The 26,089-nt window shown below is 46.1% G+C and overlaps 1 pseudogene across 1 annotated transcript; it reads left to right on the top strand.

The window, feature by feature from the left end:
* The first annotated feature begins 45 nt into the window (after positions 1–45).
* On the top strand, positions 46–1,815 carry LOC116885324 (annotated as a pseudogene). Its single transcript, XR_004386002.1, has one exon. The product of XR_004386002.1 is annotated as an actin, cytoplasmic 2-like (transcript).
* The last annotated feature ends 24,274 nt before the right edge of the window (positions 1,816–26,089 follow it).

Below are 26,089 nucleotides of genomic sequence, written 5' to 3'. Positions count from 1 at the left end.
GCCCTCTTTTGTGCCTTGATAGTTCTCCATGGATGGCCCGATATCGCTGCGCTCGTGCGTCGACAGCAGCTCCGCATGTGCAAGGCTGGCTTCAGCGGGCCACGATGCTCCCGGCCGTCTTCCCTCCATCGTGGGCCGCCCTAGGCACCAGGGTGTGATGGTGGGTATGGGTCAGAAGGACTCCTACGTGGGCGACGAGGCCCAGAGCAAGAGAGGCATCCTGACTCTGAAGTACCCCATTGAACACGGCATTGTCACCAACTGGGACGATATGGAGAAGATTTGGCACCACACCTTCTACAATGAGCTGCGTGTGGCCCCTGAGGAGCACCCTGTGCTGCTCACCGAGGCCCCCCTGAACCCTAAGGCCAACCGTGAAAAGATGACCCAGATCATGTTTGAGACCTTCAACACCCCAGCCATGTACGTAGCCATCCAGGCTGTGTTGTCCCTGTATGCCTCTGGTCGTACCACTGGCATTGTGATGGACTCCGGAGACGGGGTCACCCACACTGTGCCCATCTACGAGGGCTACGCGCTCCCTCATGCCATCCTGCGTCTGGACCTGGCTGGCCGGGACCTGACAGACTACCTCATGAAGATCCTGACCGAAAGCGTGGCTACAGCTTCACCACCACAGCTGAGAGGGAAATCGTGCGTGACATCAAAGAGAAGCTGTGCTATGTTGCCCTAGACTTCGAGCAAGAGATGGCCACCGCCGCATCCTCTTCCTCCCTGGAGAAGAGTTATGAGCTGCCTGACGGTCAGGTCATCACTATCGGCAATGAGCGGTTCCGATGCCCCGAGGCTCTCTTCCAGCCTTCCTTCCTGGGTATGGAATCCTGTGGCATCCATGAAACTACATTCAATTCCATCATGAAGTGTGACGTTGACATCCGTAAAGACCTCTATGCCAACACAGTGCTGTCTGGTGGTACCACCATGTATCCAGGCATTGCTGACAGGATGCAGAAGGAGATTACTGCTCTGGCTCCTAGCACCATGAAGATCAAGATCATTGCTCCTCCTGAGCGCAAGTACTCTGTGTGGATTGGTGGCTCCATCCTGGCCTCACTGTCCACCTTCCAGCAGATGTGGATCAGCAAGCAGGAGTACGATGAGTCCGGCCCCTCCATCGTGCACCGCAAATGCTTCTAGGCGGACTGTTACTGAGCTGCGTTTTACACCTTTTCTTTGACAAAACTTAACTTATGAAAAAAAAATGAGACATTTGGCATGGCTTTATTGTTTTTTTTTGTTTTTTGGTTTTTTTTTTTTTTTTTTTTTAAAAGGTTTTTTTTTTTTTGTTTTGTTTTGGTGCTTTTGACTCAGGATTTAAAAACTGGAACGGTGAAGGCGACCGCAGTTGGTTGGAGCAAACATCCCCCAAAGTTCTACAATGTGGCTGAGGACTTTGATTGTACATTGTTTTTTGTTTTTGGTTTTTTTAATAGTCACTCCAAGTATCCACGCATAGATGGTTACAGGAAGTCCCTCACCCTCCCAAAAGCCACCCCAACTCCTAAGGGAGGATGGCTGCCCATGCCCTGAGTCCACACCGGGAAGGTGACAGCATTGCTTCTGTGTAAATTATGTACTGCAAACATTTTTTTAAATCTTCCGCCTTAATACTTCATTTTTGTTTTTAATTTCTGAATGGTCAGCCATTGTGGCCTGCCCCTTTTTTTGTCCCCCCAACTTGATGTATGAAGGCTTTGGTCTCCCTGGGAGTGGTTTGAGGTGTTGAGGCAGCCAGGGCTGGCCTGTACACTGACGTGAGACCGTTTTAATAAAAGTGCACACCTTACAAACAAACAAACAAACAAACAAAAAAAAAAAAAAAAAAAAAAAAAAACCCGGTCAGTATTCCTGGTGAAGACGAGGCGACAGTAAGCTTCAAGTGTGTGAAAGGTGAACCTAGATTTTGATTTTTGGAGATGTTGCTGTTGGTGTTGTGGGAAATGGACTGGAAACATCCTAGTGCTGCGAGCCCAGATGCTGGATTAACGGAGCTTTGTGGTGAATCGCTGAAAGCAAGGTCCAGGGAGGTAAACGCTGTGGCAGTTAGGCCATCACTTAAGAAACAAGGATCTAGACCCCTCCTCTCCCGACCTCCATTACTAAAAGACTTCTGTTTCTATTTATTTTCAGTTTTTGGAACCTAAATACGGCTATTTTCACTGTAAAGATTGTAAGAGAAGATGGGAGAGTGTTTATGTGTGGTGCATCACAGGTACCAACAAAGTAAGCGAGCATGGAAGGAGGGGCATGCGTAGGGGCGGGGCGCGCATTGGGGGAGGGGCACGGAGGCCTGGAAGGTGCAGTCAAGTCAGGGGGAAAACTCCTTTACACCTCTCTGGCGTAGTTGCTGACAGGCATCTGAGGATAGGTTTTATATTTGAGTGTGAAAGTCAATGATTAAATAAGTTACTACCAGGGGGGGTGGTTGTATAGAACCCTGCAACTGCAGCATTTGGGACGGAAGGATGGGGCTTGAGACCAGCATAGGCTACATAAGAAGACCTTTACATGAACGGAAAAAAAAAAAAAAAAAGGAAAGGAAAGGAAAGGATATGACTGCCCCTAGGAATGGTGGAGAACGTCCATTGTAAGAAAAAGGGAGACATACTCAGAGGAAGAGACAAACCTGAGAGAGTCCAGAGAGGTCATGACCCTGAACCACGGGGAGAGGTGAGAGAGGAAGGAAGAGAGGAGAATCAACTACAGCAGCCAAAAGACCAAAGGTACGAAAGGAGCAAAAGAGAGGCGGGTACCAAAATGTCTTGTGAGGCTCGAAGTGAGTCTTAACTATTGGGAGACACCCCCAAGTGAGACACGAGAACGGAGTTTGATGCAAACGCAAGAGGTTTGTCTTCTGGGGTCGACCTTCAATCAGCCCCTGGTGGTGAGTGGGTGACTAGAAGGTGACCCCGAATGGCTATAACAAGCAGTTTTTATAATTTCTAGGGGTACAGGTTACAGCGGCAAGGTTACAGTTTAAACTTATTGGCTAAAGCATATTGACCCTTGAATCTGTTGGCTAGCAAGCATATGACATGCACTGGAACTCTATCTGGGACCAGAGGATCAGGTGACTATCAGTCAGTACATTCTGCAGTTTTTCAAGAATGTCCCTGCTCCTCCCAAGAGCTGTAGGTGGAGAATGGAACTTTGCCTAGCCTTGACCTGAAGCAGTGGGTGTAAAGCAGTTGAAAGCCCTTAAGGGTCCTTCACAGGAACCCCATAACCTACCTACTTTCTACCAGACCAAGCTTCTTAATAGCTCTTATACTTCAGTAGGAACTAGGGTCCTTCAGTCTGACAGATAGGGAGGGGCCTGGGGGGGAGGGGAAGCCCAGACCCTGGGCTAGAGAGTTCGGGTATGCCAGTCTTACCGTGAAGGTAAGGACTGAGGGATGCTGGGAGAAACCTGAAGATCAGATCTGGTTTGAAACTTAACATTACACATACTCCATAAAACAAAGAAGTGTTTGGGAGACGGAGACAGAGGCGGCTAGATTTGTGGGTTTCAGGTCTAGATGGTGAGTTCAGGACATCGGGAGCTACAGAGTGAGACCTCGTCTGGTCTAGTAAATACTTAGTTTAAAAATCAAGTTTTCAAGTTGAGCCTGGTCATGCAGGTCCATAATGTGATTCCTTAGGTGACAGTTTATTTGTGCCTTAAATACTGGGGTAGGCTTAATTTCCTGCTTAATATTTTTTATCATAGGTAAATTTGAGTCTCCTCAACCACTCTAGAGATTTCTCCTTTTTTTTAATCTTTTTTTTAAAGATATATTTATTTATTATATATAAGTACACTGTAACTGTCCTCAGACACACCAGAAGAGGGCATCAGATCCCATTACAGATGGTTGTGAGTCACCATGTGGTTGCTGGGAATTGAACTCAGGACCTCTGGAAGAGCAGTCAGTGCTCTAACCGCTGAGCCATCTCTCCAGCCCCCCCTTTTTTCCTACTAACTTGGGCTGTTCTGAGACTAAATAAATCTTGACATTCTTTTCTTGCTGACATTCTTGGAGTTTTCACTTCTTGTATAAGTTAAACGTATAAAATAGATTTGATTAACCATGTCTTTAGGTCAGTTTTTTGTTTGTTTGTTTGTTTTCCCAAGACCGAGTCTCTCTAGGTGCCTCTGGCTGGCCTAGAACCCCAAGACCTCTGCTTATTTCTTCTTCCCAAGTGCTGGCATTAAAGGAACATACCATTGTGCCTAAATATTCTATGCTTATTAAAATAAGGGGGTTCTGTCATCTCTGCAGATGCCAGGCAGGTCTTGCATTTTTGTCAAGACATTAAATTCATTCATAAAAACGACCGATAATGTCTTTGAAAAGCACCAGGCTATTTCTGTATGTATTTCAACTACATTCAATATGGCCACCCCACCCCACCCCACCCCACCCCACCCCACCCTCTGGAAATCTAGCCTTTTCCCTTTTTGTTTTTCTTGAGTTAGGGTCTCATGAACCCCATGTTGGTCCCAAACTTTCTGTAGAACTGAAGGTGACCTTGAACCTTTCTGTTTGTTTTTGACAGGGGGGGTCTTACCCTGTAGCTCTTGCTGGCCTGGAACTTACTGTGTGAACCAGACTGGCCCTGAACTCTCTAGTCTGGCCCTGAATAGCTCTCCTTCCTCTAGTCCCTGAGTGCTGGGGCACTGTGTCCATCTTATTGTTTTGGAGAGTAATTGCTCTTCTTGCATACAGGCTAGACTCCACAAAGCAGGAAAGTTTGGCCTCCGTGCCTGTGGCAGCAAGAGAGCCAGCTCTTCAGTGTATGGCTGGGTCTTTGCTTAGGCCCAGGAACAAGAGGGCACCCAGCCTGAGGGCGTAGGAGTTAGGGTTTACTCATCTGTTTATGTTGTTTGCTGTGTTCTGGAGGTGGGTGGGACAGCACAGGCCTGTAGTCCTTGCCCTTGGGAAGTACAGGAAGGCAGATCTCAGGTAAAAGACCAGCCCTGGGCAAGGTGAGATACTATCTTACAAAACAAGGACAGGCCCCTCCTGCTCTCGGGAGCTCTATAATAAAACTCCTTTCTCAAAACAACAAACAGGAGTTCAGTGTGGTGATCTGTGCCCTGGAGCCCCTGGCTTGGAAGGAGTGGAAATGGCGCAGAAGTGTGTGGGGTGGGGCGGGGGATGGTTAACCTGCCCGGCAGACTGCTGTTCAGTTAAGTCTTTCAAGCCGAGGTTCTCAACCTGTGGGTCGCAACTCCTTTCCCAGGGGTACCTTAAGATATTGGGAAACACAGATAATTACATCACCACACATAACAGTAGCAAGATTACAGCTATTACACAGCCACAAAAGTAATTTTCTGGCTGGGGCGGGGGGTCACCAACAGTGTGAGGAATCGTATTAAAGGGTCAGAGCGTTGGGAAGGTTGAGAACCACTGCTTTAAGGTGACAGAAAGGCCAGGTGTGCTCATGGCACATGCTGTCAATGTCAGTACTTGGAGTTAGAGGCAAGCCCATCTCTGCAAGTTTAAAGCCAGCTTGGTCTACATAGCAAGTTCCAGGCCAACCAGAGCTATGTAGTAGAAACCCTTTTCTCCAAAAAAGAAAGAAAAACAGAGACATTGCCAAGTAAGCAAGAGAGAAAATGTCCGCTAGCCATTGCCAAGTAAACCAGGGAGAAAATGTCCGCTAGATAACATGCAAAGCCTAGAAAAGCAGATGATTCTGACGGGAAGCCACAAATAATTAAATTCAAGTGGGAAATTTGATATTTCTGGGCAAAAAAAAAACTGGCCCATCCAGTGGACAAAAAGTCATTACAACTACTTCCTATCCAGTACTCCTTTGTTTTATATATATTTTGCTGAATAGAACTAGAATAGAGTTAAGAAGTACACGTAAATGAAAGGGAACCAGAGTAAGGGCAAGCGGCAGATGAAACGCTCAGAGCTTTAAAGCCTCAAGGTACTGGGCTGGAGAATGGGCCCATCCTTAAAGAGGACTGGGGCTGAATCTCAGCGCCCACATGAGGGCTCCTAACGATCTCTAACTGCTGTGTGAAGGGATCCAGCGCCCTCTTCTGGCCTCTGCAGGCAATGCATGTGCATGGTGCACAGACATAAGCAATGCGTTTATGTGGTGTGCAGACATTCATGCTGGCAAACAAAACAAAGGGTAGGGGGCCCTTGCACATGACGATAAAAATGGGGAAAAATTAAAATCCTTAAAGGGTAGAGGTCACACATAAGATAACCAAAGTACAAAGTGAAGGAACACGTTGTGTCACTTGCGAACTGGGGGCTGGGCTAGAGAGATGGCTCACTGTTACAAGCAGTCACTGACCTCCCAGAGGTTTCCAGCACCACACCTCGCAGTTAACAGTCACTTGTAACTGCAGTTCTAAGGGATCCAACCCCCTCTTCTGACCTCTGCGGGGACCGCATACACTCAGTGCAAATGTATACATGCATACAAACACTCACACGCAGACCTTTAAGTAAAAAAGAAAAATAAGAAAATGATTTTAAAAAACGAACGGGAGCCTAGGAAATATATACCTATATCAGCTTGTATTAAAAAGGTCAATTTCTCTTTAGGTTTATTTCAAACAGCTCTGTAGCAAGTGCCAAAAGAGTTTTAACCCTTACCGAGTAGAAGCAATCCAATGCCAGGTAAGCATATAGAATGCCTTGTCATGTTTCTGTTTGTGTACGTCAAGCTTCCATCACAAAGTCTCTGATCTTATAGATCCTGAGTCTTGTCATGGGGATACTAGGTTTTCTTTTTTTCCTTTCTTCTTCCTTCCTTCTCTCTCTCTTTCTTTCTTTCGCTTATTTATTTATTTTATGTATATGAGTACACTGTTGCTGTCTTCAGACACACCAGAAGAGGGCATCAATCCCATTACAGATGATTGTGAGCCACCAAGTGGTTACTAGGATTTGAACTCAGGACCTCTGGAAGAGCAGCCAGTGCCCTTAACCAATGAGCCATCTCTCAGCCCCATAGGTTTTCTGTATGTATGACAGCTTAGAATTATTTTAGAAAAGGAATACAGGCATAAATTCCACTAATATTTTTTGGAGAGAAAGAGGAGAAGATCTACCATGTTAGGGTTTCCTTGTGTCAGGCATGAACCATTCTGACTGTAATCTTGTAACTCTGGGAAGCAGCAGGTTCAGGAGTTCAAGGCTAGGCTGGACTTCTTATCCCCTTGTCTCAATAAAACCAAACAGAGTAAAGCAGAAAGCAAGCTGACTTCTTCAGGGCATCTTCAGAATGTCATCCTTTCAATGGTTAACTTCATTTTTATTGTGAGCTGGTGTGTTTCGCACACCTTTTCCAGTGGCGTAGCCTGACCTTTATGAAGACGTTGGTCCCAGGATGCTCAGTTCAAAGAAGCTGGGATAGGTTCCCAGAGGTCAGATTTATAAGCTAGACCTCGACTGGATTTCATGGTGTCTCCAATGTTTGGAAAGTCTCTGAATTAGACGAAGTTTTGATTTTCTTTCTTTTTTTTTTTAAAAAGATTTATTCATTTATTATATATAAGTACACTGTAGCTGTCTTCAGACACACCAGAAGAGGGCATCGGATCTCTTTACAGATGGCTGTGAGCCACCATGTGGTTGCTGGGAATTGAACTCAGGACCTCTGGAAGAGCAGTCAGTGCTCTTAACCGCTGAGCCATCTCTCCAGCCCCCAAGTTTTGACTTTCTATTGCCTTGTTTGTTTGTTTTTGAGTTTGGGTGTGGGGCCGTGTGGAGTTTGAAACTGTGGAAAGGAAAACTGTCTTCAAACTTGGCAACAAAGATCAACCTAAATGATTTTTGTAGTCAAGCTTTTTGTGGGGCGCAGAGATGGCTCAGTGGTTAAAAACCCCTGTTGCTCTTCAAGAGAAGCAGAGTTTGTTCCCAGCACCCACATTGGGTGCCTTGCAACTGCCTGTTACTCCAGATTAAGGGGATCCTCTGGCTTCTTCTGGCCCACATGAACATTCCATGTATGGGTACATAAATACACAGATTCCACAAATAAATAAAATTAAGTAAATATTTTTTATGGTTACTGTGAAGGGAGAATGTACTGGAGATTGAGTCCAAGGCCTTATGCAAACCAGACAAGATCTCCACAGAGAGCTACCTCACCTCAAGGGCTGTTTTTTTTTTTTTTTTTTTTTAATTCAGTTATTTTTAGATCCCTTCATTTACAATGTTCTTTTTTGGTTGACCTCTAGGGCTGGAGGTGGGTAGATCATGCCCAAGGCAACAGTGGTGATAGTTCTTTTCCTATCCCTCTCCCTCGCCCCCCAACCCCCTCTGTCTCTGTCTCTGTCTCTGTCTCTCTCTCTCTACACACACACACACACACACACACACACACACACACACACACACACACACACAGTAACACTATAGGGTTGTGTGTGGTGGGGCTGGTTACCACATCAAAAGTTTTTGATTTGGGGAAAATGAAATGACCTGGTGTCAGAATGGTTACAAGGAATTCATGAAAACAAGAATCATCAACAATATGTGATTGAAAATACTGAAAGAAAAACATTTTCCCCTTCTGGTTCTCATAGTAAGAAAATATAGGAAAGTTACTGATAAAAAAAAAAAAAACTTCTTCAGGGGTGGGGGTGGGCAGAGTCTCTGTATAGTGCTGGCTGTCCTGGAACTCACTATATAGACCAGGGTGGCTTTGAACTCTCAGAAATACTTTCTTTTTTTTTTTTTTTAAAGATTTATTCTTTTTTATATTTGAGTACACTGTAGCTGTCTTCAGATGCACCAGAAGAGGGCATCAGATCTCTTTACAGATGGTTGTGAGCCACCATGTGGTTGCTGGGAATTGAACTCATGACCTCTGGAAGAGCAGTCAGGTACTCTTTTTTTTTTTTTTTTTCTTTCTTTCTTTTTTTTCCCGGAGCTGGGGGCAGTCGGGTACTCTTAACTGCTGAGCCATCTCTCCAGCCCCAGAAATCCTTTCTTTTCTTTAATTTCTTTTCTTTCTTTCTTTCTTTCTTTCTTTCTTTCTTTCTTTCTTTCTTTCTGTCTGTCTGTCTGTCTGTCTGTCTAGTTTAGTTTAGTTTAGTTTGCATTTTTGTTTGTTTGCTTGGTTTGTTTGTTTGTTTTGGTCTCTATATAGCCCTGGCTGTCCTGGAACTCACTACATAGACGGGGCTGGCCTTGAACCTAGAGATCAGCCTGCCTCTGCCTCCCATGTGTTAAGATTAAAGGCGTGTGCCACTACTTTTTTTTTTTTCTTTTTTTTCCGAGCTAGGGACCGAAATGGTTGCAAGATAACACATTAGTAGCAAACACTGATAGCTTTAGCTTAGCTCTGAGGGTGCTCAGCCTGGGCCAAACGGCACTGCACAAGACCTGTGGTTTCCTCGGTGGTGTTTCCTGGGTTACGACTAGCTAGAATTTGTCAGTTTTGTCCAAATGCAACTGCATCACCTCTCGCACAGATGTTTTTCTTGGTGTTTCCTAAGTGGTACAGTTTCAGTTATATTACAATAATGTTGATTGTAGACACTGGAAAAAGTGTCTGGTGGCAGATGATAACTTTCTCCTCCTACCATCTCCTTACCTGTTAAGCCGTCCCATGACCCATTTCCCACTTCTAATGATTAGCCCAACTGTTCCTAATGTTAGCCCAACTGTTCCTAATTTTTTGTTAAATGAATCATTGAACGACTGAATTTTTCTTTTCTAGAATTTTCACTTAAAAATAACTCCGATCAGGGAGTGGTGGTGGCTCATAAATTTATTCCTCTGGTTTAACACAGCCAGGGATACCCAGAGACCTTGTCTCAGAAACAAAGCAAACAAAAACCAAACAACAGCAAAGTAAAAAGGGAAACCAACAAACTATTGGAGATCTTTCCTGGAACTATTAGTCCCTTTTCCTCTAGCATGTTGAACATTGCCATTCATTGATTTTTGAGATGGTCTCATCCCATAATCCAAGCCAGCCTGGAACTCATTATAACAGCCTGAATTGGCCTTGAGTTCATGGAAATCCTCCTGCCTCAGCGCCCAAGTGCTGGATTAGAGACATGAGCTACCATGCCCAGCAAGGAGTTGTTTTCACGTGATTTTAAAACTTTGTTTGTTTGACAATGTCCTGGCTGGACTTGGATTGAATCTGTCAGCTCTGCCTCTGGAAATGCTGGGATTAAAGGCTCGCACTGCTACGCTCAGTTTAAGCAGGGTTATTTGAAATTTGGTGTCAAATAAATGCCCTCCACGGGGCTGCACTCTCTCTTGGTTTCCAAGCATGCCGTTCCGTCTCTCCGTATGCCTAGTTATTTTCCATTCTGTTAGCACCACATTTGACAATCCCTAGTGATAACTCGTGGCTTAGGCCAGCACTGTCTTCCAGAGAGGATTTATGCCTGCTTATAACAGGCCATCCATGTTTTCCCGTCATGTCTGGTCTGTTGTTTTTGTTTTGTTTTGTTTTGAAACTGACCTTCATATCTGTGAAGTCAGGCTTAGTTTTGGTCAATCCTTCTTCGTTAGGTAGAGCCCTGGGGTCCCAAGGCCAGCTCTGAGCTGTTGGTGGGGATGCTGGTATACCCCTTGGCTCCATCCATCTGTTAATCTCCTTTTCAACCTCCTAGCCTCCTTCACCTCATCCAGAATTGACAGGTACTGTTCCATAAGGTACCACCCATAGCCTCCCCTTTGTGATCGATGTATATAGATTTTATATATATATATACATATACATATATATACATATATATATATATATATACAGATACACACACACATATATATACATATGTATATGTATGTACACACACACACACACATATATATATATATATATTAGAGAGAGAGAGAGAGAGAGAGAGAGAGAGAGAGAGAGAGAGACATACACTCATCCTACAGAGTATAAATTCAGTATGTAAAAGAGTTATGGTTAGATAATATATCTCCAAAGTCTAGAAAGTTCCAGAACTTGATGAGGTCTTCTGTTGTTGTTGTTGTGAGTCTCTCTATGTTCTGGAACTCGCTCTGGAGGCCACTTTGGCATTCAATTAGGATCCCCTTGCCTCTGCCTCCTGAGTGCTGGGATTAAAGACATGTGCCACCACTGCTGAGTTTCAAAGTGTACTTATTTCTACCTTCTGGGTATGCATGTTTTGCCTGCAGGTGTGCATGCACACCACATGTGCCGTAGCACCTGAGGCCAGAATGGAGAACTGGAGTTAGTCTGCTGTGAGCCATCCTGTGTATGTGTTGTCATCACACCTGGGTCCTCTGCAAGGGCAGTCTAAGCTCTTAACCCCCAAGCCGTCTTGTCCTTTCTCTTTTGGTTTGGTCTTTTTTGGTTCTCTCCATATAGCTTGGGGAAGAGAAACCAATTTAAGACTTGTATTTTCCTCTTCTTTTTTTTTTTTTTTTTTTTTTTTTTTCGGAGCTAGGGACCGAACCCAGGGCCTTGCGCTCGCTAGGCAAGCTCTACCGCTGAGCTAAATCCCCAACCCCAAGACTTGTATTTTCCTCTTCTTTTGAGGCAGTCCCTAAGTTAGATTCACTTACATTCCTGTGTTTTCTCTCCAGTGCTCTGGCTTTCCCACACTGCCTTTCGGCATCTGTTCCAGGTTCGGCGTTCCTAGCTGGGCAGGCTTTCTAAGGGTTACCCAATCTACTTCAGAAATCCCATTTAAGAGCAAGCTGTTTGGTCTGCCTCTTTCTATCTTGAGAAAAGAACGGGAAAATTCAGTGACAGGCAAACAGGACCCCCCACCCCAATCCTGGCATTAATTTGTAGGGAAGGGTGCCCCTCTACTAGGGGAGGGAGGACGAGACTGTGGTTTGATGTTTAGTACATCGAACTGAGGGTTCCTGCTTGGAAAATGCAAGTCTCGCTTTCCTTGTTCTTCAGGAAGTAGACCTTGCCTTACTTTGGGGTTCCCAGCCATATGTGGATGGCGGAACAGTGTGCATCAAAAGGTTGGCCCTGACCAGGAATGTGTACCCTGATCTGTAGGATGGGCTCTTGACTGAAAGGCATGCCTTATATATTAGTGAGGATGGGGTATAGCTCGAAGAAAACAATTTCGCTTTCTGGATCAGTGTAATACTCAGCAGGCAAAGGTGCTTGCTGCTGACCTGGATCTGACTGGATTGCCAGGCCCCCACATGACAGAAGGAAGAACCTAGTCACACCATATACCCACATACACTAAATAAATAATAAATGTAAAAACAAATGGATAAATGCACGTGTAGGTTATACGCCATGCTTACTCGATGGAAATGAACTTCGCTTCCTCAGCAGATTTTTCTTCCTGACTGTAACAACAATCTAAACGGTGTCCAGTTTATTCAGCATGGCCTCTGCTTGAGCACACGGTTCTCCTGTCATTTAGTTAAATGATACCCCATTCTGCCTCTCACCTACACACTGACATACTTTAAGGAGCTCCTTCTCCATATTTCATTATTGTCTTGGGTGCAGTGCCAATATCCTCTTGAGCAGCTTCTAGTAGAACTCAGAGGAAAACACAGCTATGGGGGAAGGGAGTGGGAAGGAGTATTTTCGGTTGGGGACCGAGATCTTGGGCCATCAATTGAACCTTCACTGTTCTAACTTTGCCTCCAAAAGACCTGCTTAAGTTCCCGCTGTTCCTGTTCTCAAAAGAAAAGGCACAACGATCTCCGGAGGCCACACCGCCAGGAGCTCTGCGGCCACTGCAAAGACAAGAAATTCCCCTGTAGTGTTTCTTATAGCTTTAAATAAATCCTGTGACAGCAGGCACCGTCTCCAGTTCGTAGACATGATGGTGGTTGCACTGAATAAAATACACAAAAACCAGACCACGAGAAAAACACTAGTGGGAAATTCCTGGGTGAAAACATCAGTATCTTACTAGAAATGGTAGCTGCAGACAAGGATTACAGAAGAGAAAAAGGCAGGGATGGTAGCCGAGCCCCCGGGAGGCGGAGGCTCCTAGGGTGGTTCTCTTAGAGTCAAGGTCAGCTTGCTCTTGGTAATCCCACCCTATCTCAAAAGGAGAGGCTGGGTGGGGGTGGCACATACTTTTAATCCTAGCACTGGGGAGGCAGAGGCAAGCCTGGTCTTCAGAGTAAATTCCAGGATAGCCAAGGCTATCCAGAGAAACCCTGTCATGACCTCCTCCACTTCCAAAAGAAAGGGGGGGGGTGGGAAGGGGGACAGAGGAAGAGGAAAAGAAAGGGAGAATTTCAAAATTAATATTAACAATTAACTAAACTTTAAAAAATAAAGTAGCCAATTTTGGGGGATTGGGAGGAGGTGCAGAATTTTTGGCTGCCCTGAAACTTGCTGTGTAGACCAGGCTAGCCCCAAACAGTGGCCTGCCTGACTCTGCCTACCTAGTGCTGGTATTTGACAAATTTTTCCAAGAATTATAGTCAGTAGGAATGAACTCAAAGGGGCAAGGTCCTTGCTTCCCACTGTCCATAATTATAGCACAGGTGGGACAAGCACCTAGCATATATCAGACGTGTTGTAAGTTACAACAGCCATTTAAAGACAAGGCCTTGGGTTGTTCCAACTGGCCTCCAACTCACTACATAGTCGAGGATGTCCTCGAACCCTCAACGCCTGGGTTTCACCTGAAAACTGCTGGGGTTTCAGTCTGCATGATCACATCTGGCTCCCAGCAGCCATATTAAGAAGGAAATGTTAACACCTTTTCCTAGGTGAGAAGGTGAAGCAGAGAGGTCATGGAAGCTAAGATCTAACTTAGTGTGACCAAGGCGTGTCCCCTTATTCTAAGTACTGTGTTTATATTTCCCCTCAAAGTAGGATGGCAGTCCACAAAGTAGGAAATATAGGACTAAGGTAGAGAAACTCATTTGAACGACTGGGAAGAGATGAGGTGGGATGGTGCACTGGTGCCCAGAGACAGACCTGCATTGTGTTGGGTCACAGAGAGGTGCAGTGGGATGGCGCACTGGTGCCCAGAGACAGACCTGCATTGTGATGGGTCACAGAGAGGTGCAGTGGGATGGTGCACTGGTACCCAGAGACAGACCTGCATTGTGATGGGTCACAGAGAGGTGCAGTGGGATGGTGCACTGGTGCCCAGACAGAGACCTGCATTGTGTTGGGTCACAGAGAGGTGCAGTGGGATGGTGCACTGGTGCCCAGACACAGACCTGCATTGTGTTGGGTCACAGAGAGGTGCAGTGGGATGGTGCACTGGTGCCCAGACACAGACCTGCATTGTGATGGGTCACAGAGAGGTGCAGTGGGATGGTGCACTGGTGCCCAGACACAGACCTGCATTGTGATGGGTCACAGAGAGGTGCAGTGGGATGGTGCACAGAAGCAGAACCAGGGCTCCTGTCAGGACAGGGAATGGAGTGGATACTCTCTCTACAACTTAGTCTTTTAGAAAACAGAGGTTCTAATGGCTTTGAAAAAGCATTTTGGGAGCAAGGAAGCACCAAATTCATTAAATTCATTTCTCTATCTGTGTGTGTAGGAATTACAGGAGGGAGATACAAAGTCCAGGCCTGATTTTTTTTGGGCGGGGTGGGGAGGGTCAATATGACTTGATTGAAAGTTAGTCTTGGGTTCGGAGAGGTCACTCAGTGGTTAGAGCTCACATTAACCTTGTAGAGGCCTTGAGTTAAAGTCATGGCATCTGGGTAAAGCAGCTCACAAGCGTCTGTCTACACTTCCAGCCAGACCAGACTCCTCTGGTTTCCACAGGTACACGTACTCAAGTACCCATTGCCATGCACAGACATGTACACAGGAGTAAAAAAAGGGATAGAGTCTGGACAGGTGGCTCAGCACTTAATTGCACTGGCTACTCTCCCAGACGACCATGGTTTGATTTGTAGCACCCACATGGTGTTCACAACCACCTGTAACTCCAACCATTTTTATCAGGGTCCACAGGCAGCAGCAAGGACATGGTGCACCTGCATACAGGTGAGCACACAAAATGATAAGTCTGTGTATCGATAAAGAAAAGTCACATTCTTATTTTGGTGCCTAATTCCAAAAAGATTGTACTTCTCTCGGGATTCAGGGGCCATATACTGCACAACTCCAGTGTGTCGCTCACAGATTACAAGTGAGAGATGGCGTCTTAAGGCAGATAAGAAAATTAAAAATTCCAGGGCATCTGGTACTGACTCATTCACCAGCCCTCCGGACGTGAGTGAAAGAGTAACGAGCCCTACCCCTGTGATGTTTGTCTAAGTCCTTATTGTATACTGCTCTAGTCATTGTGTCCTACAGATAGAGTTCCGGGGAGCCCGAGCAAAGCCTATCCAGATGTTTATCAGGTGCAGGAGCTTCATCAAATCTAACAAACTGTCCCCGCCCGTGGGGACCCAGTTATTCAGGGTCCCGAAGAGGCTTTCTACCTGTGGGCCAAAATGGGGGTGAAGAGAAGGAGACCAAGCAAGATTCTGTTGTCAAGATCTCGTTTATTGGGATGAATGTTACAGCTTTTAAGGCTTTCAGGTAGGGGGAGTGACCTTTGTGAAATATGAAGGAAGGGGAGATGAGTGTATAGGCAGTGATAGCTGGAGGCAAAGAAGTCAGGCGATGAGGTCAGGTGGTGGAGACACTGGGTGTTGACTGAGGAGATAACTGGTATCTGCTCGAGCTGAGGCATCCCTTGAATGTTATACTCCTGTGCCGTAAATTCATGGGAGAGGCTTTATCCAACAATCTTAAGACTTATGGCAGTCATCTTACGGGTGAGTCTCTGTGGCCAAACAGCCCAGAGTCACTTTGAACCATGCAGTCAAAAAGCGGCTAGGCCCAAATCCAATATGGCTCCGTGCAACAAACGTTTACCCCAAAAGGACAAAGAAGAGGCCTGCTTTGAGAACAATGAGGACGACCTGACCTTCCTCCTCCTCAATAGCCCTGCTCCAGGAACTAGCTGGCCATAAAACACTATCATGAGGACAATCCTGTGACTTTGAGAGTTTCCCCTTGTGACATTTTTGGTATTTCCTTCTGACATCCCCCCATCTCCTGGAGCTTGTGACTTCTTCCTTTAAAAAGCCCTTCTCCCAGCCACTTGGGGTCGACACCTCTGTCTCCTGCGTGGGATACGTGTCGGCCTGGAGATCTCCGTAATAGATCTCCATAATAAACCTTACCTTTGCGTATTACATTCAAAATGGTCTCTCTGTGTCTGGGGTCCACGATTTCCCGAGACTTGAGTAAGGGTCTCTCTTTGGGGATCTTTCACAAGTACATAGTTTACGCAGGGTTGTCATGGTGACAGACACATATAAAAATACAAATATCAAAGGCAAATATTTCAATTTCACTGAAAATAAAATCCAAGAACATGTCTCCTGTTTTGTTCTTTTTTGTTGTTGTTGTTGTTCTAAAGGCAATTCTGAACTGAATTATCAACCAAGATCACATCACAGAAACTTTAAATGTAAGTTACATAGACCAAGTCTGAATATGCTTTGGATGAGCAACAGATCACATGCCCACATCTAACACTCGACAGTGCTGGGTTTAAGGAAGGAGATTTTAAGAAAGACACTTTGCGCGTTTATTACAAATAAAGTAGGATATCTTTTTTAATTGGCAACTCATATCTTCCCTTTATGACTCTACTTGTGGCTCTCCACAGGGCTACTAAAGACTAAAGACAAACCAAAATCAGAAGCCCCCTGGCCTGTGTGGCAAACACAAACCACTGTGTTATGTAAACAATGAATCACTGTGGGTAGCTCGGATGCTCTCATAGACAGAGACGTCCCTTACAGTCTTGCCTGCTTGGGCTGTGCATGCAGCTCAGTGTCAGTGCTCGTCTCCCATGGACAAGGTCCTGGGGTCAATCTCAGTCCTTCTACAAGTGCCTCTGCTCAACTGGAAAGGACACAAATGCACAGTGAGAGGACTTGATGGGGCACCTTCTGCTCCTAAGGCCGAGTGTCGGCAGACACATGGACAGCTCTGTCTTCTTTATAGTCAGGGTCCTGCTATATATGTGGCCCTGACTTCTCAGAACTCACTATGCAGACCATGTGCCCTCGGACTCACAGAGATCTGCCTGCCTCTGCCTTGTTGGTTGTGTGCTGGGATGGAAAGTGTGTTGGGCTCTGCCCTCCTGGTCTTTCCTTTATGAACTCAGCTCTGAGGAAATTTAATGAATTGTTTGCAGGTGTGGTGGCAAAGACCTTTAATCACCACAGGTGGAGTCTGGGAGTCCTAGGCTAACCTGGTCTACCAGTAAAGTTCCAGGCCAATCAGGGATACATTGTCAAAGAAAACAATTGACAGAGAAACAAAAACTAAAAATAGAGTAACAATGTTACTCTATGTCCATATGAGAGTTATTCATGTCCATTTAATATTTTTCAACAGAACTTAACTGTGGCTAACTACGTATAATGTCTGTCCCACTGAACAATTGCAGGGACACAATCCTGAATCTTTTTTTAAATTTTTTTTATTTTTTATTTTTTTATTTTTTTGGTTCTTTTTTTTCGGAGCTGGGGACCGAACCCAGGGCCTTGTGCTTCCTAGGCAAGCGCTCTACTGAAAGACCCCCAGAGTGGGGAGACCCTCACTCAAGTCTCGGGATGACGCAACCCCCCAAGAACTCACACAAGACCGTCCTTGTTGTAATTACATGAGGTTTATCGATAGCAACCAGTGCACTGGGGTCGAGACTCGTATCCCACGCAGGGGCAGTGGAGTTCGACCCCGACCTGAATTTTCACAGAGCTTATAAAGGAAAAAACCACAAACCAGGGGGATCAAGAGGGAGGGAGAAGGGGAATTCTAAAACCATAAACTGCCCATACAGTTAGGTCATATACTAGTCATGTGTAACACTAGGCAACACACCCAGGACTTTGTGACATTGTGATTAGGGGTAGTGACATTTTACAGGGCCATTGGAACATTGTGGCCGGAGGCTATGGGTCATTGTGGCTGTTCCAGGAAACTTTTCATGTAAGAATGTTTCGGGAACCATTGTACAGCAAGGGAGGGTGAAAAGTTCATGTTCTCACAGACCCTACTTTTTCTTTTTGGGTAGCTAGGCGGCTTATTATTAATTTTTAATACTTCATTCCCCACTTCTTCTTTTTTATTGGCTCTAATCTTAGAGCCATTGTTCATCCCATTGTAACTCTTGGTACTGTTGTCGCAGGACCAGTACCTGAACAGCACTCACTCTTTTTTTTATTTTTTTAATAAAAGCCACCAGCCTATTGAGTATACATGGCCCGAAAGTAAGTAGAAGCATGAGAATTATAATGGGCCCAACTAAAGTAGAGAGGAGAGTGGTTAACCATGGGGACTTATTAAACCAACTTTTAAACCATCCCTGATGCGCTTCTCTGTCTGCCTTTTGTCTAACCTTTTTCTAAGTTTATTCATGGAGTCTTTAATTACTCCTGAATGGCAGTTCTGAATTCTCTATAAGCCTTGTATTGTAACAGCAGATGTCCTTGTGCTGCCCTTGCAGCACCTAGATAGCCTTAGCCCTAAGTAATTTTCAACTCCTTTTTTTTTGTGTCTTATTAAGTCGTTAGCATCAGGATTCCAATCTGGACACTATCTAAACCTGCACACCAAGGTCATGACTAGCTTTTAGAACTTTTAAACTTATACAGATTGTGATTCCTGAGGCACAGTCCCAAGAAGTGTTAGGAGTACTAACGTATGTAGCGTTACATCATTTGTAATGGAAATCAAGCCTATCCCACACCTATCTTGATAGAACCCAGGACAAACATGACTGAATTTCCCTCTAGGTCCCAGCTCTCAGCCCCAACAGCTAGTACACGGCTGGTGAGGGCTGAGAATTGACAGCTGTCAGGGTGGTCAGCAGCACCAGGTACAGTCCTTTCCAGCGAGGCTCGAATGTCTGGGCTCAGTGTAGCTGCAGTCTCCGACCTGGAACTCAGGGTCTCCGGGGCATAGGCTGCTGTCAGCTGTGAGCAGATTTCTTTCTGTATCACCTGTAGGTCTTTTAGCCTGGCACACAAATCATTATTACTATGGCACTATGACATGTTGGTTCAGTAACATCATCTAATACAGTCAGAGGACTTGACTCAAAGTGGGTAAGGCTGAATCTGGAAGGGGTATTCCTTGCTCTGAAGAGAGCAAGAGGGAAGGAGTATCACCCAGTCTGTGCCAGTCTCCATGGTCAATTTGGTCAGGGTCTCTTTTAGAGTTCTATTTATTTACTCTACCTGTCCTGAACTTTGAGGTCTGTAAATACAATGTAATTTCCAATCGACCTCTAAATACTTGGCCACACCCTGGCTTACCTTGGCAACGAAAGTAGGCCCGTTGTCTGACCAGATTACCTTGGGCATTCCAGACCTGGGGAAGATTTCTTCCAGTATCTTCTTGATGATTGCAGAGGCCGTCTCTCGTTTGGTGAGGAAAGCTTCTATCTATTCCTGAAAAAGTATCTACAAGCACTAGGAGATACTTGTGATTATATTTTCCTGGTTTTATCTCAGTGAAGTTCACTTCGACTTTTCACTAAACTCTCTAGGTCTCTTTGTCCTGTTTGCTTGCTAAGCATTCACTGTATACTTTCTACTGACTCTCTGGCTAAAATCTTAAAGTCCATTACATACACTTAACTACTTGGACAAACTTTTTATCTCCTAAATGAGTCCATTTCTGTATTTGGCAAAGTGAGTCTTTTCTTTGTTCTCTGGGGAGTATAGCTTTCCCCTCAAGTGCGTCATTGTCTTTTTTTTTTCCGTTTAAGCAATTTGGGCCTTTTCTTCTGTTTTACATTCTAAGTGAGGCCATCCCTTAGTCCAATCCCAGTTTCCAGTGGCTGTCTCTTGCAGGCCTGTAACCAGGATAGGCTCCTGCATAGCCATTTCCCGAGCCACTTTATCTGCTTTGTTACTGCCCCATGTCACTGAATCTCTTCCCTCCTGTTTTCCTGGGCAATGAATAGTACTCACAGTTGTTGGCTTCACCAGGGCATCCAAGAGATGGCAAAGGCATCTGCAGTGCTGATGTGTGGGGGCGTAGAAGTTCAGCCATCCCAGATGACATCGTTTTGTCCACCATGGCAGCACCCACTTATCTCTGACCTTCATTCATGAAGAGAACTGTTCCCGTCTGTGGACAAGGTCCTCGGCTTTCAGCAGCGGTCAATCAGCCAGTCGCAGAGGTCTTTCCTCCACCCATGGGCTTCTGCCAGTGCTTGACACTCGTGCTGTGGTGGTTCCAGGTCCGGACTGGGCAGCAAGGTGACCAGATTGTCCCCACCCGGTGGAGAATCTAGTCCATGGCAGCTGACCAGTGGTCCCATCTTTTGGGACACTCTATTCAAAGGCAAACATCAGCCACTCTATCACAGTTTAAGTCCTGGATTGGGTGATAATTGTTAGTGCCCAGCTGGCAGGAATGATATGTTCCAAGCATAACAGCGCTAAGCCATTCATCTCCCAGCATCAGGTACTGGTGCACTGAGACAGGTCTTAAGCTCCACATACACAGTCTGTAGATATGCATACACATGGCCTCACCCAGCCATTTCAGCCCACGCAAGCCATTTTGGGGAGCAATTTTCTCATGAGCAAGGGATGGGGGCAGTCAGGGATGACTATGAACTAGTGGGTTACCCGGCCCACGCCAAGGTCCACTGTTCTTCGGGCAGTCCATAAGTATTGTTCGTTGCCAGTAGCCCCTTACACTCAAGGTCTTTGGATATTGGCCCACTGGGGGGCATAGGAGCACAGAGCATTGGGTCCCTGTATCCACACTTCCCTTCTATCTCTGTACATAGCCAGCACTCTGGGACCAAGAAGCTCTCCAGTGGCCCCTCTTGTTCTTTCTTGGGCAGTCCCTGACCCAGTGTCCTTTTTCTTTGCATTAGGCACACTGATCTTTAGCCAGGAATTCTCTTCTGTTGCCAGGTACTATCTTTCTAGGTTCCCTAACTACTGTGGCCAGTATACGTTCCTCTCTCGTCTTTTATCTCTCTTTAGCTCTCTAACTTCCTCTTCTTTTTGTCTCCTTTCTTCCCTAGCTTTCTGCTCTTTTTACCTTCTTTCTCTTTTACTTTCTCTGTAACTTACACTAACTCTCAGCAACTTAACTTAACCCTTCAAGTTTCTGTAACATTCTCTTCATATCCTTTCCTTATCTTGGCCAGATTGGTGGGGCACTTTCCAACCCCTCAGAGACCCACCCTTGGAGCCTGGCGGCAGACCTGGAGCACTCCCTACCTTCAGGCGTCTGAAGACAGCAGGTTTCCTCCGTGGTAAAGAAGTCCTGTAACAGTTACTAACAAGCATCTCAAGAGAATCTTGAGAATAGAAGAGGGCAAACAGCATTTAGTCACACAGCTAAACCAGGAGGCTCTCTTGGGACAAAAAGGCCATTGTAAATATAAGCACAACTTTGTCTATGAAACAGAAAGGCGAGCAGAGGGGCAGCCTATCTGTTACCGGCTGTCTCTCTGGACTTAGATTTTCCCTTAAGGAGTACCTCTCTTCAGTGTCAGCTTGGTGGCTTTGCCTCTCAAGAGAACCAGCCTCCAAATGACACTAGGCTTCTCAAAAGATTAACAGACAAAAAAAAACAGAAATGCGCACAAAAACAAAAGACAACTGGCCACCGCAAGATCACCACAAAACCAAACTGATTCAGATGGGAGCTTCCGTGAGCTCACCAAAAACAGATGAAGGGGAGCGGATTCCACATCACTCTTCTTTCCCAACCAGAACACAAAACAAAGACCTAAGACACACAGACAAAAACCACTCTGGAAATACAGATGGCCAGGAGGGCAGGTCTTTTCTCCAACCCAGGAGAATCACTGAATCCTCACAGGCACCCAGATGGGAATCTCCCAGGCGTCCCTGGGGTCCCTCCTCACCTCCTGGGACGTCTCCCAGGGCAGTGCAATCAGTGAGCCCCAGGCACGTCTACCGCTCACACTCGCTTCTCTCCTGAGAAACGAGCCTCCCTCTCAGCCCGAGATGGGAGTGACTGCGAAACCAGAACTCCAGAACTCGAGAGCAAATACAGACCTAGAGTAGCAAATACAGACCCAGAGTTGCAAATACAGACCCAGAGTTTAGCCGGCACAAAACACAGACACAGACAAAGACACAGATGCTATCTCACCTCCAAGTGGGTCTTTGGAGACGAGGGTGGTCACCCATCCCGGACGAGCCCCCAATGAAAGACCCCCAGAGTGGGGAGACCCTCACTCAAGTCTCGGGATGACGCAACCCCCCAAGAACTCACACAAGACCGTCCTTGTTGTAATTACATGAGGTTTATCGATAGCAACCAGTGCACTGGGGTCGAGACTCGTATCCCACGCAGGGGCAGTGGAGTTCGACCCCGACCTGAATTTTCACAGAGCTTATAAAGGAAAAAACCACAAACCAGGGGGATCAAGAGGGAGGGAGGAGGGGAATTCTAAAACCATAAACTGCCCATACAGTTAGGTCATATACTAGTCATGTGTAACACTAGGCAACACACCCAGGACTTTGTGACATTGTGATTAGGGGTAGTGACATTTTACAGGGCCATTGGAACATTGTGGCCGGAGGCTATGAGTCATTGTGGCTGTTCCAGGAAACTTTTCATGTAAGAATGTTTCGGGAACCATTGTACAGCAAGGGAGGGTGAAAAGTTCATGTTCTCACAGACCCTACTTTTTCTTTTTGGGTAGCTAGGCGGCTTATTATTAATTTTTAATACTTCACTACCACTGAGCTAAATCCCCAACCCTAATCCTGAATCTTTTAACTGTTATTGTCTTCCTGTGGATTAATGGGTGTGTGTGTCACAGTAGATATGTGGAAGTTAGAGAACAGCTATTGGGGCTCGCTCCTCTCCGTCCTCTGTGTGGGACCAGGGGATTGAACTCTGGTTGTCAGACTTGGCAGCAGCCCGTTACTGCTGAGCAATATGGTGGCCACAAATCCTCAGTCATGTGATTACTATTAATTGTTCACTTTATGTTGTTTTGTTCTTTTTTGAGACAGTTTCTCTGAGTAGCCCTGGCTGTCCTGCAAACTCACTCATGCTGGCCTAAACTCACAGAGATCTGCCTGCCTCTGCTTACAGATCTCTGGGATTAAAGGCACTTTGGACAACTTCCTGGAATGCCTTTGAAATTTTAAAAACAGGTTGTGTCGGCCAGGCGGCTTAGAGGTGTGTAAAACCACACCCCCACACACACCCCAGTTTATTTTAATAGATTGACTGGGTGGATTTGTCTGTCTTCACAGGGACATACTTTGGATAATAAGATAAGATTAAGCAATTTGGGTAGGGTGTGGCCTCTGAGTTCATGGTGGCTTTATAAGACAGACACAGACACAGAGAGCCACTGGCAGGTCCTTCCTTATCCTCTCTTAGACGCCCAGCCTTCAAGAAGACCAGAGACCTCTTCCTTCTCTCTAGAGTAAAATGTTGCTGGGGCAGACCTTTCAGTTCTCCTTAGGAGGGAATGACACAGAGACAATGGAGCAGCAGGCTACCGGAAGATAAGACTGCAGCACAGCCCAGGCTCTCAGTGAGGGCCCAGAGAAGGCTGCTGGGAATGCTGACTCTGAAGGTCATGCAGATGAGGGTTCTGATGGAAAGGAGAACCATGCTGGGGACTGGAATAGAGACCATCCCTGTTTCCTTGTGGCTGAGAGTTTGGCTTCCTTGTGTCCTTGTCCAGAGGCATGTCGGAAGACTGAACTTCCAAGGGCTCGACCAGTGCACCTAGCGGAGGAGATCGCGAACCACCAAAGCGTCCAGCCTGCAGCTTGGCTGCTCTTAATGGCTTATAGTCAAATGAGAGAGCAACGGGATCGTTTGAAGGCCAAGCTGGCTAAAATGAAGGCAGAGCAGGAAAGCCAGAGGAGCAGCCCCCATGAGTCGAAGTCAGCTGAGATAATGAGGGGCCAGGATGAAGACTATGGATTCGGCAGGCCTTGGTGTCACTGTCGCACGGAGCAATGTAAAGGCCAGAAGTACAAAGCTGCAGAGGCCTGGTTGCTCTCAGAACAGCTGAGGAGGAAACTCAATGTGAGCATGAAGATACTCTCCAAGTTGGAGTCTCTGTGGATAGAATGTGAGGAGGTGATGCCTCCTGGTCCCGTGGTAATGGAGCCACAGCGGGAACACGAGAAGACCCCATTCCAAGAAGACTGAAGCAGGGGCGGAGTCCAGCATAGCCCAGAGGAGAGACGGTGAGTTCGAGGGCTGGGATTCGGCGTTTGCTGCACTGATGTGGGTTAGCTTCCCACTTTGGTTCTGTAACCACCACTCGCCCTCATGTTTGCCCGCCTGTGCCTCGGTCTTAAGAGTGTAACTTGATTTGAAACTCCAGGTTCACCTCTCCAAGAGGTTGACAAGGATCCGAGAGGAGTCATGTGATCTTATCCTGAGATAAATTAAGTCCTTGGGATTATTCAATGGGGTTTCTGTTTGTGAGAATGATGTGAGTTCTCAGGAGCCAGTAAGAGCTGTGAGTTGAATGCTGGGAGTTGCTCCTGAGTTTAATGGAGGTGGTTCTTTCTGGAAGTCTTCGCTATTGGAGGTAACAAGTTCGAAACTTAATACTGCTGTTGTTTCTAGAAAGGGAACTTTGTAGTGATTTTGTTTTTTTAAAGATGGTTAGAGGCCTAAGGACTGAATGCTAGTCTTACTAGGGGAGGGGGATGAGACCCTGGACAAAGCCGTGTGAGGCTTCCCACCAAGGTGTGGCTGTGCCTAAACCAGTGACATTTGGATCCTGGGTTCTCACACTGTGAGTTAAATACAAAGGACCTGACTTCACCTATGAGGTTATATAAGTTTTAGTGACCTAGTGTGTATAAGCATTCAAATGTAATTGTTAACGTAAGTCCTGTTTTTTCTTGTTTTGAGTCAGGGCCTCAACAAAGCCCTGACTATCCTGGAACTCAGTGTGTGGACTAGGCTGCCTTTGCCCTAACATTGAGGTCCTCTTCTCAGAGTTTCTGGGTGCTGAGATTAACTGTGTGCACGAATAACGAATACCCCCATGTTATGGGCCCTGTTTGAACAGTAAAGGATTTCCTCACTATTTTTTCTATGCTACAGAAAAGTCTCAAGATGTAACTCTGTCTGTTTTATTGACCCAGGGTTTCTCTGTGTAGCCCTGGCTTTCCTGGAGTGCTGTGTGGACCAAGCTGACTTTGAACTCAGAGATCTTTCTTCTTCTGTCTCCAGAGTACTGAGTTGAAAGACTTGTACCCTTACTGTCCAGCTTGTTTCAGTGCCAGACATTCAGGCAGAACAGGCACTGCTGTGAGATCCTTTGTCCAAGATAATAGCAACCAAGCACCCTGGGCTGGCCATGAACCCACACTGAAATGTTGGGTTGTGGGGAGACTTTTGACTCTCCTCCAACTTTTTTTTGCTCGCGATTGCTTATTTATTATATATAAATGCCTGTGATGTCTTAGATATATGCAGGGGCATCGGTATCATTTCAGCGGTTAGGAGCCACCCTGGGGTTGCTGGGATTTGAACTCAGGACCTATGGAAGAGCAGTCAGTGCTCTTGGCCAAGCTGAGCCACATCTCTGTACGGACCCTCCAACTAGAAATGGAATTTCAGGCACAGAGTGATCTTAAGCAGTGCTGTGGATCAGGTCTAGAGGCTGGGCATCCTACAATGGGGCCACACCACTCCTCCCAGAAGATACAAGGTTGGAAGGGGGATGTGGATTTGCCTCAGTGGTAGAGCACTTACCTAGCAAACAGGAAGCCTGGGCTCTCTCATCACCTCAGGGTGTGGGGTGGGTGGGGAATGGGAGGGGTAAAAAGAAGGAAAAAAACCTGTAAAGCAATTTGGAATCAATGCTCAAGAAAGGCTCTGCCCAGTACCCAGAGTCTCCTCAGTCTGAGTGACCCTTGACCTTCATGTCATTTCCAGGGAGCAGGGACCCACTTCTGTAATGTGGGTACACGAGGCTTCATCTGAACGCCACGTTCCTAACTGGATCTGTGTGGCTCTGTTCACTTAGCTGTGATCCCTTCCAATGTACAGTGCTGATTTCCCATTAAGGGTCAACCGCAGCTGAATTTAAATTTCAGGTTGGCTCAGCTCACCCTCTCTAGCTGTGTGT

This window comes from Rattus rattus, chromosome 16 (genome assembly GCF_011064425.1).
Source record: "Rattus rattus isolate New Zealand chromosome 16, Rrattus_CSIRO_v1, whole genome shotgun sequence".
NCBI classification, from domain to species: Eukaryota; Metazoa; Chordata; class Mammalia; order Rodentia; family Muridae; genus Rattus; species Rattus rattus.
The sequence above is the reverse complement of the archived record's forward strand: the minus strand, read 5'-3'. Positions and strand labels throughout refer to the sequence as shown.